The sequence below is a fragment of the Mesoplodon mirus genome (genome assembly GCF_964341445.2).
Source record: "Mesoplodon mirus genome assembly, contig: HAP1_SCAFFOLD_232, whole genome shotgun sequence".
In the NCBI taxonomy this organism is placed as follows: domain Eukaryota; kingdom Metazoa; phylum Chordata; class Mammalia; order Artiodactyla; family Ziphiidae; genus Mesoplodon; species Mesoplodon mirus.
In genome coordinates this window covers 198,507-213,717 of record NW_028295675.1, presented here as the reverse complement: position 1 = coordinate 213,717, position 15,211 = coordinate 198,507, and positions in this window count along the sequence as shown.

The following is a 15,211-nucleotide window of genomic DNA, read 5'->3' as shown; positions in this document are numbered from 1 at the left end:
AAGCAGGAATAAGAGTGTTTTCTAAATGTGAGACTCTCTTCTCTTTCCTAACTCAATTCATGTGTAGCTATGTTTACAGGATCTTCATAAGTGATATCTTATGATAAGTTTCTTTTTCTGTGTGACTTATTTCACTTAGAATCATCGTACCTGAATCCACTCATTTTGCTGCTACTGGTCTTATGACATTGATTACATGGATGAGGGATATTCCATCATACGTAAGTACCACAATTTTTTGAAACATTTTTATATTTCCTGGGTTATTAAGGTGTACCCAAGTTGAGGTTCTTGTAAGCAGTGCATTCCTAAATTTTGGGTTGGCTCTGTCTTATTGATTTTCAGTTTTCCCAAGGTATATTCCCTAGACTGGAATTGCCCTTGGCTCTGTAGCTCTGTTGTTTACTTGTTTTAGGGAACACAATGCACTCCTCCAGAGAGGCAGTTGGCAATTTACATCCCGCCCATCAGCATAACAAGGCTCCCTGTTCTCCAGGGCCTGTCTTGAATTTATGGTTTTTACCCTTTTTGTGGATGTCCCTTTGGACCGGTGGGAAGTGATACTTCTTTGTAGTGCAGACTTACATTGTCTGCTTGATTGCTTGGCCAAAATGTGCGTATGCGTTTTCTCCTGAATATACTCAGGAGAAAACGCATATGCCCTTTTTGGACAAGTGCATCATTGTTGAAGTTGTGCCCCTCTTCCTGTGCTTTAAAGGCGACTCCAACATACCTCTTGAAATCTGTTTCCTGCTATTCTGCCTCACTTTCAAGTCTGCCTCGTTGCCTTCCCTCAACAGATTTTTGGATGATAGTTGTCCTTCATTACTCTGCCAGTTTGTGAATTGCTCTGCCCTATAGCTCCATTTTTTAACTCGTTTTTTGTGAGCTGAACGCAAGTACCATATTTTGGTTTAGGACCTATACTGGTTCCCACTGGGTTGCTGAGACTTTGGTTAATTAATCTTCCTCCCGGGAAATAAGAGTGACATGTGCCCGTCCAAATGCCTAACAGCTACTCTCTCTTTGGTTCTCCCTCTTCCCTTTCATCCTTTGCCAAATTGGCAACCTGTGCGAACCAGGAGGTTAACCGTGCTGTCTCTCCAAGTTGGGAGATTGATAGTAAAGCAGTTAGAAAGTGAAACTGGAGCACCAGGAGAGGGGCTATTCGTTGAGATTTAGAAACCTTTCGTATTCACATTGTGTCCATTCACTAGGTTTCCCATACATGTTATAGCTGTAGTAATATTCCCTACAACCAGGAGAGTTGGGACCCTTGGAATGGGTGCCATGCATTATTGCTTTAAAGGGTCTGCATTTGCTCACGAATCTCACCAATCCTCTCAGTCCCATGTGTCCAGCCTTATGCCACCTCCAGCTGTCGTTCTAGATAGCGTCATTCCAAGTTTCATCAGAGACCCTAAGGAATTGGAAAGAATTTCGCTGTTTTTTTGTTTTGTTTTTGAAATTCCTTTTTATAGTGGGTTTGAGCTGATTCTCGCTGCCATCTTTATGCCAGTCTACACACACTTGATTCCCTTATGGAGACATATCAATACATAGATTTTAAGATTCTTACTAGTCAGATATATTCCTCTGTGGGAAATATGGGTTTTTGAGTCCCTTTCACTGAGGAAGGTGTAGGTCTTGTCTATTCCACAGTTGGTTTTTGGAACGGTACCTGTGCTTATATCAACCTCTGGTTTTATGCATCACCCCACCTCTCCTTCCCCCTTAAGCAGGCATAAGTGTGTTTTCTAAATGTGAGACTCTCTTCTCTTTCCTAACTCAGTTCATGTGTAGCCATGTTTACAGGATCTTCATAAGTGATATCTTATGATAAGTTTCTTTTTCTCTGTGACTTATTTCACTTAGAATCATCGTACCTGAATCCACTCATTTTGCTGCTACTGGTCTTATGACATTGATTTCATGGCTGAGGGATATTCCATCATACGTAAGTACCACAATTTTTTGAACCATTTTTATCTTTCCTGGGATACTTAAGGTGTAGCCAAGTTGAGGTTCTTGTAAGCAGTGCAGCCCTAAATTTTGGGGTGGCTCTGTCTTATTGATTTTCAGTTTTCCCAAGGTATATTCCCTAGACTGGAAGTGCCCTTGGCTCTGTAGCTCTGTTGTTTACTTGTTTTAGGGAACACAATGCACTCCTCCAGAGAGGCAGTTGTCAATTTACATCCCGGCCATCAGCATAACAAGGCTCCCTGTTCTCCAGGGCCTGTCTTGAATTTCTGGTTTTTACCCTTTTTGTGGATGTCCTTTTTGACCGATGGGAAGTGATACTTCTTTGTAGTGCAGACTTACATTGTCCGTTTGCTTGCTTGGCCAAAATGGGCGTATGCGTTTTCTCCTGAACATACTCAGGAGAAAACGCATACGCCCTTTTTGGACAAGTGCATCATTGTCGAAGTTGTGCCCCTCTTCCTGTGCTTTAAAGGCGATTCCAACGTACCTCTTGAAATCTGTTTCCTGCTTTTCTGCCTCACATTCAAGTCCGCCTCGTTGCCTTCCGTCAACAGATTTTTGGATGATAGTTGTCCTTTATTACTCTGCCAGTTTGTGAATTGCTCTGCCTATAGCTCCATTTTTTAACTCGTTTTTTGTGAGCTGAACGCAAGTACCATATTTTGGTTTAGGACCTACACTGGTTCCGGGTGGGTGGCTGAGACTTTGGTTAATTCTTCTTCCTCCCGGGAAAAAAGAGTGACATGTGCCCGTCCAAATGCCTAACAGCTACTCTCTCTTTGGTTCTCCCTCTTCCCTTTCATCCTTTGCCAAATTGGCCACCTGTTCGAACCAGGAGGTTAAAGGTGCTGTCTCTCCAAGTTGGGAGATTGATAGTAAAGCTGTTAAAAAGTGAAACTGGAGCACCAGGAGAGGGACTATTCGTTGAGATTTAGAAACCTTTCGTATTCACAGTGTGTCCATTCACTAGGTTTCCCATACATGTTATAGCTGTAGTAATATTCCCTACAACCTGGAGAGTTGGGACCCATGGTATGGGTGCCATGCATTATTGCTTTAAAGGGTCGGCATTTGCTCACGAAACTCACCAATCCTCTCAGTCCCATGTGTCCAGCCTTATGCCACCTCCAGCTGTCATTCTAGATAGGGTCATTCCAAGTTTCATCAGAGACCCTGAGGAATTGTAAAGAATTTCGCTGTTTTTTTTTTGTTTTGTTTTGCAATTCTTTTTATAGTTGGTTTGAGCTGATTCTCGCTGCCATCTTTATGCCAGTCTACACACAATTGATTCCCTTACGGAGACATATCAATACATAGGTTTTAAGATTCTTACTAGTCAGATATATTCCTCTGCGGGAAATATGGGGTTTTGAGTCCCTTTCACGGAGGAAGGTGTAGGTCTTGTCTATTCCATAGTTGGTTTTTGGAACGGTACCTGTGCTTATATCAACCTCTGGTTTTATGCATCACCCCACCTCTCCTTCCCCCTTAAGCAGGCATAAGAGTGTTTTCTAAATGTGAGACTCTCTTCTCTTTCCTAACTCAATTCATATGTAGCCATGTTTACAGGATCTTCATAAGTGATATCTTATGATAAGTTTCTTTTTCTGTGTGACTTATTTCACTTAGAATCATCGTACCTGAATCCACTCATTTTGCTGCTACTGGTCTTATGACATTGATTACATGGCTGAGGGATATTCCATCATACGTAAGTACCACAATTTTTTGAACCATTTTTATTTTCCTGGGATACTTAAGGTGTAGCCATGTTGAGGTTCTTGTAAGCAGTGCATTCCTAAATTTTGGGGTGGCTCTGTCTTATTGATTTTCAGTTTTCCCAAGGTATATTCCCTAGACTGGAAGTGCCCTTGGCTCTGTAGCTCTGTTGTTTACTTGTTTTAGGGAACACAATTCACTCCTCCAGAGAGGCAGTTGGCAATTTACATCCCGCCCATCAGCATAACAAGGCTCCCTGTTCTCCAGGGCCTGTCTTGAATTTATGGTTTTTACCCTTTTTGTGGATGTCCCTTTGGACCGGTGGGAAGTGATACTTCTTTGTAGTGCAGACTTACATTGTCCGCTTGATTGCTTGGCCAAAATGTGCGTATGCGTTTTCTCCTGAATATACTCAGGAGAAAACGCATATGCCCTTTTTGGACAAGTGCATCATTGTCGAAGTTGTGCCCCTCTTCCTGTGCTTTAAAGGCGACTCCAACATACCTCTTGAAATCTGTTTCCTGCTATTCTGCCTCACTTTCAAGTCTGCCTCGTTGCCTTCCCTCAACAGATTTTTGGATGATAGTTGTCCTTCATTACTCTGCCAGTTTGTGAATTGCTCTGCCCTATAGCTCCATTTTTTAACTCGTTTTTTGTGAGCTGAACGCAAGTACCATATTTTCGTTTAGGACCTATACTGGTTCCCGGTGGGTTGCTGAGACTTTGGTTAATTATTCTTCCTCCCGGGAAATAAGAGTGACATGTGCCCGTCCAAATGCCTAACAGCTACTCTCTCTTTGGTTCTCCCTCTTCCCTTTCATCCTTTGCCAAATTGGCAACCTGTGCGAACCAGGAGGTTAAAGGTGCTGTCTCTCCAAGTTGGGAGATTGATAGTAAAGCAGTTAGAAAGTGAAACTGGAGCACCAGGAGAGGGGCTATTCGTTGAGATTTAGAAACCTTTCGTATTCACAGTGTGTCCCTTCTCTAGGTTTCCCATACATGTTATAGCTGTAGTAATATTCCCTACAACCTGGAGAGTTGGGACCCATGGAATGTGTGCCATGCATTATTGTTTTAAAGGGTCTGCATTTGCTCACGAATCTCACCAATCCTCTCAGTCCCATGTGTCCAGCCTTATGCCACCTCCAGCTGTCGTTCTAGATAGGGTCATTCCAAGTTTCATCAGAGACCCTGAAGGAATTGTAAAGAATTTCGCTGTTTTTTTTTGTTTTGTTTTTGCAATTCCTTTTTATAGTTGGTTTGAGGTGATTCTCGCTGCCATCTTTATGCCAGTCTACACACACTTGATTCATTTACGGAGACATATCAATACATAGGTTTTAAGATTCATACTAGTCAGATATACTCCTCTGCGGGAAATATGGGGTTTTGAGTCCCTTTCACTGAGGAAGGTGTAGGTCTTGTCTATTCCATAGTTGGTTTTTGGAACGGTACCTGTGCTTATATCAACCTCTGGTTTTATGCATCACCCCACCTCTCCTTCCCCCTTAAGCAGGCATAAGTGTGTTTTCTAAATGTGAGACTCTCTTCTCTTTCCTAACTCAGTTCATGTGTAGCAATGTTTACACGATCTTCATAAGTGATATCTTATGATAAGTTTCTTTTTCTGTGTGACTTATTTCACTTACAATCATTGTACCTGAATCCACTCATGTTTCTGCTACTGGTCATATGATATTGATTTCATGGCTGAGGGATATTCCCTCGTACGTAAGTACCACAACATTTTCAACCATTTTTATATTTCCTGGGTTATTAAGGTGTACCCAAGTTGAGGTTCTTGTAAGCAGTGCATTCCTAAATTTTGGGGTGGCTCTGTCTTATTGATTTTCAGTTTTCCCAAGGTATATTCCCTAGACTGGAAGTGCCCTTGGCTCTGTAGCTCTGTTGTTTACTTGTTTTAGGGAACACAATGCACTCCTCCAGAGAGGCAGTTGGCAATTTACATCCCGCCCATCAGCATAACAAGGCTCCCTGTTCTCCAGGGCCTGTCTTGAATTTCTGGTTTTTACCCTTTTTGTGGATGTCCCTTTTGACCGGTGGGAAGTGATACTTCTTTGTAGTGCAGACTTACATTGTCCTCTTGATTGCTTGGCCAAAATGGGTGTATGCGTTTTCTCCTGAATATACTCAGGAGAAAATGCACACGCCCTTTTTGGCCCAGTGCATCATTGTCGAAGTTGTGCCCCTCTTCCTGTGCTTTAAAGGCGATTCCAACGTACCTCTTGAAATCTGTTTCCTGCTATTCTGCCTCGCATTCAAGTCCGCCTCGTTGCCTTCCCTCAACAGATTTTTGGATGATAGTTGTCCTTTATTACTCTGCCAGTTTGTGAATTGCTCTGCCCTATAGCTCTATTTTTTAACTCGTTTTTTGTGAGCTGAACGCAAGTCCCATATTTTGGTTTAGGACCTATACTGGTTCCCGGTGGGTTGCTGAGACTTTGGTTAATTCTTCTTCCTCCCGGGAAAAAAGAGTGACATGTGCCTGTCCAAATGCCTAACAGCTACTCTCTCTTTGGTTCTCCCTCTTCCCTTTCATCCTTTGCCAAATTGGCAACCTGTGCGAACCAGGAGGTTAACCGTGCTGTCTCTCCAAGTTGGGAGATTGATAGTAAAGCAGTTAGAAAGTGAAACTGGAGCACCAGGAGAGGGACTATTCGTTGAGATTTAGAAACCTTTCGTATTCACATTGTGTCCATTCACTAGGTTTCCCATACATGTTATAGCTGTAGTAATATTCCCTACAACCAGGAGAGTTGGGACCCTTGGAATGGGTGCCATGCATTATTGCTTTAAAGGGTCTGCATTTGCTCACGAATCTCACCAATCCTCTCAGTCCCATGTGTCCAGCCTTATGCCACCTCCAGCTGTCGTTCTAGATAGCGTCATTCCAAGTTTCATCAGAGACCCTAAGGAATTGGAAAGAATTTCGCTGTTTTTTTGTTTTGTTTTTGAAATTCCTTTTTATAGTGGGTTTGAGCTGATTCTCGCTGCCATCTTTATGCCAGTCTACACACACTTGATTCCCTTACGGAGACATATCAATACATAGGTTTTAAGATTCTTACTAGTCAGATATATTCCTCTGTGGGAAATATGGGTTTTTGAGTCCCTTTCACTGAGGAAGGTGTAGGTCTTGTCTATTCCACAGTTGGTTTTTGGAACGGTACCTGTGCTTATATCAACCTCTGGTTTTATGCATCACCCCACCTCTCCTTCCCCCTTAAGCAGGCATAAGAGTGTTTTCTAAATGTGAGACTCTCTTCTCTTTCCTAACTCAGTTCATGTGTAGCCATGTTTACAGGATCTTCATAAGTGATATCTTATGATAAGTTTCTTTTTCTCTGTGACTTATTTCACTTAGAATCATCGTACCTGAATCCACTCATTTTGCTGCTACTGGTCTTATGACATTGTTTTCATGGCTGAGGGATATTCCATCATACGTAAGTACCACAATTTTTTGAACCATTTTTATCTTTCCTGGGATACTTAAGGTGTAGCCAAGTTGAGGTTCTTGTAAGCAGTGCAGCCCTGAATTTTGGGGTGGCTCTGTCTTATTGATTTTCAGTTTTCCCAAGGTATATTCCCTAGACTGGAAGTGCCCTTGGCTCTGTAGCTCTGTTGTTTACTTGTTTTAGGGAACACAATGCACTCCTCCAGAGAGGCAGTTGTCAATTTACATCCCGGCCATCAGCATAACAAGGCTCCCTGTTCTCCAGGGCCTGTCTTGAATTTCTGGTTTTTACCCTTTTTGTGGATGTCCTTTTTGACCGATGGGAAGTGATAGTTCTTTGTAGTGCAGACTTACATTGTCCGTTTGCTTGCTTGGCCAAAATGGGCGTATGCGTTTTCTCCTGAACATACTCAGGAGAAAACGCATACGCCCTTTTTGGACAAGTGCATCATTGTCGAAGTTGTGCCCCTCTTCCTGTGCTTTAAAGGCGATTCCAACGTACCTCTTGAAATCTGTTTCCTGCTTTTCTGCCTCACATTCAAGTCCGCCTCGTTGCCTTCCGTCAACAGATTTTTGGATGATAGTTGTCCTTTATTACTCTGCCAGTTTTTGAATTGCTCTGCCCTATAGCTCCATTTTTTAACTCGTTTTTTGTGAGCTGAACTCAAGTACCATATTTTGGTTTAGGACCTATACTGGTTCCCGGTGGGTGACTGAGACTTTGGTTAATTCTTCTTCCTCCCGGGAAATAAGAGTGACATGTGCCCGTCCAAATGCCTAACAGCTACTCTCTCTTTGGTTCTCCCTCTTCCCTTTCATCCTTTGCCAAATTGGCAACCTGTGCGAACCAGGAGGTTAAAGGTGCTGTCTCTCCAAGTTGGGAGATTGATAGTAAAGCAGTTAGAAAGTGAAACTGGAGCACCAGGAGAGGGACTATTCGTTGAGATTTAGAAACCTTTCGTATTCACAGTGTGTCCATTCTCTAGGTTTTCCATACATGTTATAGCTGTAGTAATATTCCTTAAAACCTGGAGAGTTGCGACCCATGGAATGTGTGCCATGCAGTATTGCTTTAAAGGGTCTGCATTTGCTCACGAATCTCAACAATCCTCTCAGTCCCATGTGTCCAGCCTTATGCCACCTCCAGCTGTCGTTCTAGATAGGGTCATTCCAAGTTTCGTCAGAGACCCTGAAGGAATTGTAAAGAATTTCGCTGTTTTTTTGTTTTGTTTTTGAAATTCCTTTTTATAGTGGGTTTGAGCTGATTTTCGCTGCCATCTTTATGCCAGTGTACACACACTTGATTCCCTTATGGAGACATATCAATACATAGGTTTTAAGATTCTTACTAGTCAGATATATTCCTCTGCGGGAAATATGGGGTTTTGAGTCCCTTTCACTGAGGAAGGTGTAGGTCTTGTCTATTCCATACTTGGTTTTTGGAACGGTACCTGTGCTTATATCAACCTCTGGTTTTATGCATCACCCCACCTCTCCTTCCCCCTTAAGCAGGCATAAGAGTGTTTTCTAAATGTGAGACTCTCTTCTCTTTCCTAACTCAATTCATGTGTAGCTATGTTTACAGGATCTTCATAAGTGATATCTTATGATAAGTTTCTTTTTCTGTGTGACTTATTTCACTTAGAATCATCGTACCTGAATCCACTCATTTTGCTGCTACTGGTCTTATGACATTGATTACATGGCTGAGGGATATTCCATCATACGTAAGTACCACAATTTTTTGAAACATTTTTATATTTCCTGGGTTATTAAGGTGTACCCAAGTTGAGGTTCTTGTAAGCAGTGCATTCCTAAATTTTGGGGTGGCTCTGTCTTATTGATTTTCAGTTTTCCCAAGGTATATTCCCTAGACTGGAATTGCCCTTGGCTCTGTAGCTCTGTTGTTTACTTGTTTTAGGGAACACAATGCACTCCTCCAGAGAGGCAGTTGGCAATTTACATCCCGCCCATCAGCATAACAAGGCTCCCTGTTCTCCAGGGCCTGTCTTGAATTTATGGTTTTTACCCTTTTTGTGGATGTCCCTTTGGACCGGTGGGAAGTGATACTTCTTTGTAGTGCAGACTTACATTGTCTGCTTGATTGCTTGGCCAAAATGTGCGTATGCGTTTTCTCCTGAATATACTCAGGAGAAAACGCATATGCCCTTTTTGGACAAGTGCATCATTGTTGAAGTTGTGCCCCTCTTCCTGTGCTTTAAAGGCGACTCCAACATACCTCTTGAAATCTGTTTCCTGCTATTCTGCCTCACTTTCAAGTCTGCCTCGTTGCCTTCCCTCAACAGATTTTTGGATGATAGTTGTCCTTCATTACTCTGCCAGTTTGTGAATTGCTCTGCCCTATAGCTCCATTTTTTAACTCGTTTTTTGTGAGCTGAACGCAAGTACCATATTTTGGTTTAGGACCTATACTGGTTCCCACTGGGTGCTGAGACTTTGGTTAATTAATCTTCCTCCCGGGAAATAAGAGTGACATGTGCCCGTCCTAATGCCTATCAGCTACTCTCTCTTTGTTTCTCCCTCTTCCCTTTCATCCTTTGCCAAATTGGCAACCTGTGCGAACCAGGAGGTTAAAGGTGCTGTCTCTCCAGGTTGGGAGATTGATAGTAAAGCAGTTAGAAAGTGAAACTGGAGCACCAGGAGCGGGACTATTCGTTGAGATATAGAAACCTTTCGTATTCACAGTGTGTCCCTTCTCTAGGGTTCCCATACATGTTATAGCTGTAGTAATATTCCCTACAACCAGGAGAGTTGGGACCCATGGAATGTGTGCCATGCATTATTGTTTTAAAGGGTCTGCATTTGCTCACGAATCTCACCAATCCTCTCAGTCCCATGTGTCCAGCCTTATGCCACCTCCAGCTGTCGTTCTAGATAGGGTCATTCCAAGTTTCATCAGAGACCCTGAAGGAATTGTAAAGAATTTCGCTGTTTTTTTTTGTTTTGTTTTTGAAATTCCTTTTTATAGTGGGTTTGAGCTGATTCTCGCTGCCATCTTTATGCCAGTCTACACACACTTGATTCATTTACGGAGACATATCAATACATAGGTTTTAAGATTCATACTAGTCAGATATATTCCTCTGCGGGAAATATGGGGTTTTGAGTCCCTTTCACTGAGGAAGGTGTAGGTCTTGTCTATTCCATAGTTGGTTTTTGGAACGGTACCTGTGCTTATATCAACCTCTGGTTTTATGCATCACCCCACCTCTCCTTCCCACTTAAGCAGGCATAAGAGTGTTTTCTAAATGTGAGACTCTCTTCTCTTTCCTAACTCAGTTCAAGTGTAGCAATGTTTACACGATCTTCATAAGTGATATCTTATGATAAGTTTCTTTTTCTGTGTGACTTATTTCAATACAATCATTGTACCTGAATCCACTCATTTTTCTGCTACTGGTCATATGATATTGATTTCATGGCTGAGGGATATTCCCTCGTACGTAAGTACCACAACATTTTCAACCATTTTTATATTTCCTGGGTTATTAAGGTGTACCCAAGTTGAGGTTCTTGTAAGCAGTGCATTCCTAAATTTTGGGGTGGCTCTGTCTTATTGATTTTCAGTTTTCCCAAGGTATATTCCCTAGACTGGAAGTGCCCTTGGCTCTGTAGCTCTGTTGTTTACTTGTTTTAGGGAACACAATGCACTCCTCCAGAGAGGCAGTTGGCAATTTACATCCCGCCCATCAGCATAACAAGGCTCCCTGTTCTCCAGGGCCTGTCTTGAATTTCTGGTTTTTACCCTTTTTGTGGATGTCCCTTTTGAACGGTGGGAAGTGATACTTCTTTGTAGTGCAGACTTACATTGTCCGCTTGATTGCTTGGCCAAAATGGGTGTATGCGTTTTCTCCTGAATATACTCAGGAGAAAATGCACACGCCCTTTTTGGCCAAGTGCATCATTGTCGAAGTTGTGCCCCTCTTCCTGTGCTTTAAAGGCGATTCCAACGTACCTGTTAAAATCTGTTTCCTGCTATTCTGCCTCGCATTCACGTCTGCCTCGTTGCCTTCCCTCAACAGATTTTTGGATGATAGTTGTCCTTTATTACTCTGCCAGTTTGTGAATTGCTCTGCCCTATAGCTCCATTTTTTAACTCGTTTTTTGTGAGCTGAACGCAAGTCCCATATTTTGGTTTAGGACCTATACTGGTTCCCGGTGGGTGGCTGAGACTTTGGTTAATTCTTCTTCCTCCCGGGAAAAAAGAGTGACATGTGCCCATCCAAATGCCTAACAGCTACTCTCTCTTTGGTTCTCCCTCTTCCCTTTCATCCTTTGCCAAATTGGCAACCTGTGCGAACCAGGAGGTTAACCGGGCTGTCTCTCCAAGTTGGGAGATTGATAGTAAAGCAGTTAGAAAGTGGAACTGGAGCACCAGGAGAGGGACTATTCGTTGAGATTTAGAAACCTTTCGTATTCACAGTGTGTCCATTCACTAGGTTTCCCATACATGTTATAGCTGTAGTAATATTCCCTACAACCAGGAGAGTTGGGACCCTTGGAATGGGTGCCATGCATTATTGCTTTAAAGGGTCTGCATTTGCTCACGAATCTCACCAATCCTTTCAGTCCCATGTGTCCAGCCTTATGCCACCTCCAGCTGTCGTTCTAGATAGCGTCATTCCAAGTTTCATCAGAGACCCTGAGGAATTGGAAAGAATTTCGCTGTTTATTTGTTTTGTTTTTGAAATTCCTTTTTATAGTGGGTTTGAGCTGATTCTCGCTGCCATCTTTATGCCAGTCTACACACACTTGATTCCCTTACGGAGACATATCAATACATAGGTTTTAAGATTCTTACTAGTCAGATATATTCCTCTGTGGGAAATATGGGTTTTTGAGTCCCTTTCACTGAGGAAGGTGTAGGTCTTGTCTATTCCACAGTTGGTTTTTGGAACGGTACCTGTGCTTATATCAACCTCTGGTTTTATGCATCACCCCACCTCTCCTTCCCCCTTAAGCAGGCATAAGAGTGTTTTCTAAATGTGAGACTCTCTTCTCTTTCCTAACTCAGTTCATGTGTAGCCATGTTTACAGGATCTTCATAAGTGATATCTTATGATAAGTTTCTTTTTCTCTGTGACTTATTTCACTTAGAATCATCGTACCTGAATCCACTCATTTTGCTGCTACTGGTCTTATGACATTGTTTTCATGGCTGAGGGATATTCCATCATACGTAAGTACAACAATTTTTTGAACCATTTTTATCTTTCCTGGGATACTTAAGGTGTAGCCAAGTTGAGGTTCTTGTAAGCAGTGCAGCCCTAAATTTTGGGGTGCCTCTGTCTTATTCATTTTCAGTTTTCCCATGGTATATTCCCTAGACTGGAAGTGCCCTTGGCTCTGTAGCTCTGTTGTTTACTTGTTTTAGGGAACACAATGCACTCCTCCAGAGAGGCAGTTGGCAATTGACATCCCGCCCATCAGCATAACAAGGCTCCCTGTTCTCCAGGGCCTGTCTTGAATTTCTGGTTTTTACCCTTTTTGTGGATGTCCTTTTTGACCGATGGGAAGTGATACTTCTTTGTAGTGCAGACTTACATTGTCCGTTTGCTTGCTTGGCCAAAATGGGCGTATGCGTTTTCTCCTGAACATACTCAGGAGAAAACGCATACGCCCTTTTTGGACAAGTGCATCATTGTCGAAGTTGTGCCCCTCTTCCTGTGCTTTAAAGGCGATTCCAACGTACCTCTTGAAATCTGTTTCCTGCTATTCTGCCTCACATTCAAGTCCGCCTCGTTGCCTTCCCTCAACAGATTTTTGGATGATAGTTGTCCTTTATTACTCTGCCAGTTTGTGAATTGCTCTGCCCTATAGCTCCATTTTTTAACTCGTTTTTTGTGAGCTGAACGCAAGTCCCATATTTTGGTTTAGGACCTATACTGGTTCCCGGTGGGTGGCTGAGACTTTGGTTAATTCTTCTTCCTCCCGGGAAAAAAGAGTGACATGTGCCCGTCCAAATGCCTAACAGCTACTCTCTCTTTGGTTCTCCCTCTTCCCTTTCATCCTTTGCCAAATTGGCAACCTGTGCGAACCAGGAGGTTAACCGTGCTGTCTCTCCAAGTTGGGAGATTGATAGTAAAGCAGTTAGAAAGTGAAACTGGAGCACCAGGAGAGGGACTATTCGTTGAGATTTAGAAACCTTTCGTATTCACATTGTGTCCATTCACTAGGTTTCCCATACATGTTATAGCTGTAGTAATATTCCCTACAACCAGGAGAGTTGGGACCCTTGGAATGGGTGCCATGCATTATTGCTTTAAAGGGTCTGCATTTGCTCACGAATCTCACCAATCCTCTCAGTCCCATGTGTCCAGCCTTATGCCACCTCCAGCTGTCGTTCTAGATAGCGTCATTCCAAGTTTCATCAGAGACCCTAAGGAATTGGAAAGAATTTCGCTGTTTTTTTGTTTTGTTTTTGAAATTCCTTTTTATAGTGGGTTTGAGCTGATTCTCGCTGCCATCTTTATGCCAGTCTACACACACTTGATTCCCTTACGGAGACATATCACTACATAGGTTTTAAGATTCTTACTAGTCAGATATATTCCTCTGTGGGAAATATGGGTTTTTGAGTCCCTTTCACTGAGGAAGGTGTAGGTCTTGTCTATTCCACAGTTGGTTTTTGGAACGGTACCTGTGCTTATATCAACCTCTGGTTTTATGCATCACCCCACCTCTCCTTCCCCCTTAAGCAGGCATAAGAGTGTTTTCTAAATGTGAGACTCTCTTCTCTTTCCTAACTCAGTTCATGTGTAGCCATGTTTACAGGATCTTCATAAGTGATATCTTATGATAAGTTTCTTTTTCTCTGTGACTTATTTCACTTAGAATCATCGTACCTGAATCCACTCATTTTGCTGCTACTGGTCTTATGACATTGTTTTCATGGCTGAGGGATATTCCATCATACGTAAGTACGACAATTTTTTGAACCATTTTTATCTTTCCTGGGATACTTAAGGTGTAGCCAAGTTGAGGTTCTTGTAAGCAGTGCAGCCCTGAATTTTGGGGTGGCTCTGTCTTATTGATTTTCAGTTTTCCCAAGGTATATTCCCTAGACTGGAAGTGCCCTTGGCTCTGTAGCTCTGTTGTTTACTTGTTTTAGGGAACACAATGCACTCCTCCAGAGAGGCAGTTGTCAATTTACATCCCGGCCCTCAGCATAACAAGGCTCCCTGTTCTCCAGGGCCTGTCTTGAATTTCTGGTTTTTACCCTTTTTGTGGATGTCCTTTTTGACCGATGGGAAGTGATAGTTCTTTGTAGTGCAGACTTACATTGTCCGTTTGCTTGCTTGGCCAAAATGGGCGTATGCGTTTTCTCCTGAACATACTCAGGAGAAAACGCATACGCACTTTTTGGACAAGGGCTTCATTGTCGAAGTTGTGCCCCTCTTCCTGTGCTTTAAAGGCGATTCCAACGTACCTCTTGAAATCTGTTTCCTGCTTTTCTGCCTCACATTCAAGTCCGCCTCGTTGCCTTCCGTCAACAGATTTTTGGATGATAGTTGTCCTTTATTACTCTGCCAGTTTTTGAATTGCTCTGCCCTATAGCTCCATTTTTTAACTCGTTTTTTGTGAGCTGAACGCAAGTACCATAATTTGGTTTAGGACCTATACTGGTTCCCGGTGGGTGGCTGAGACTTTGGTTAATTCTTCTTCCTCCCGGGAAATAAGAGTGACATGTGCCCGTCCAAATGCCTAACAGCTACTCTCTCTTTTGTTCTCCCTCTTCCCTTTCATCCTTTGCCAAATTGGCAACCTGTGCGAACCAGGAGGTTAAAGGTGCTGTCTCTCCAAGTTGGGAGATTGATAGTAAAGCAGTTAGAAGATGAAAGTGGAGCACCAGGAGAGGGACTATTCGTTGAGATTTAGAAACCTTTCGTATTCACAGTGTGTCCATTCTCTAGGTTTCCCATACATGTTATAGCTGTAGTAATACTCCCTACAACATGGAGAGTTGGGAACCTCGGAATGGGTGCCATGCATTATTGCTTTAAAGGGTCT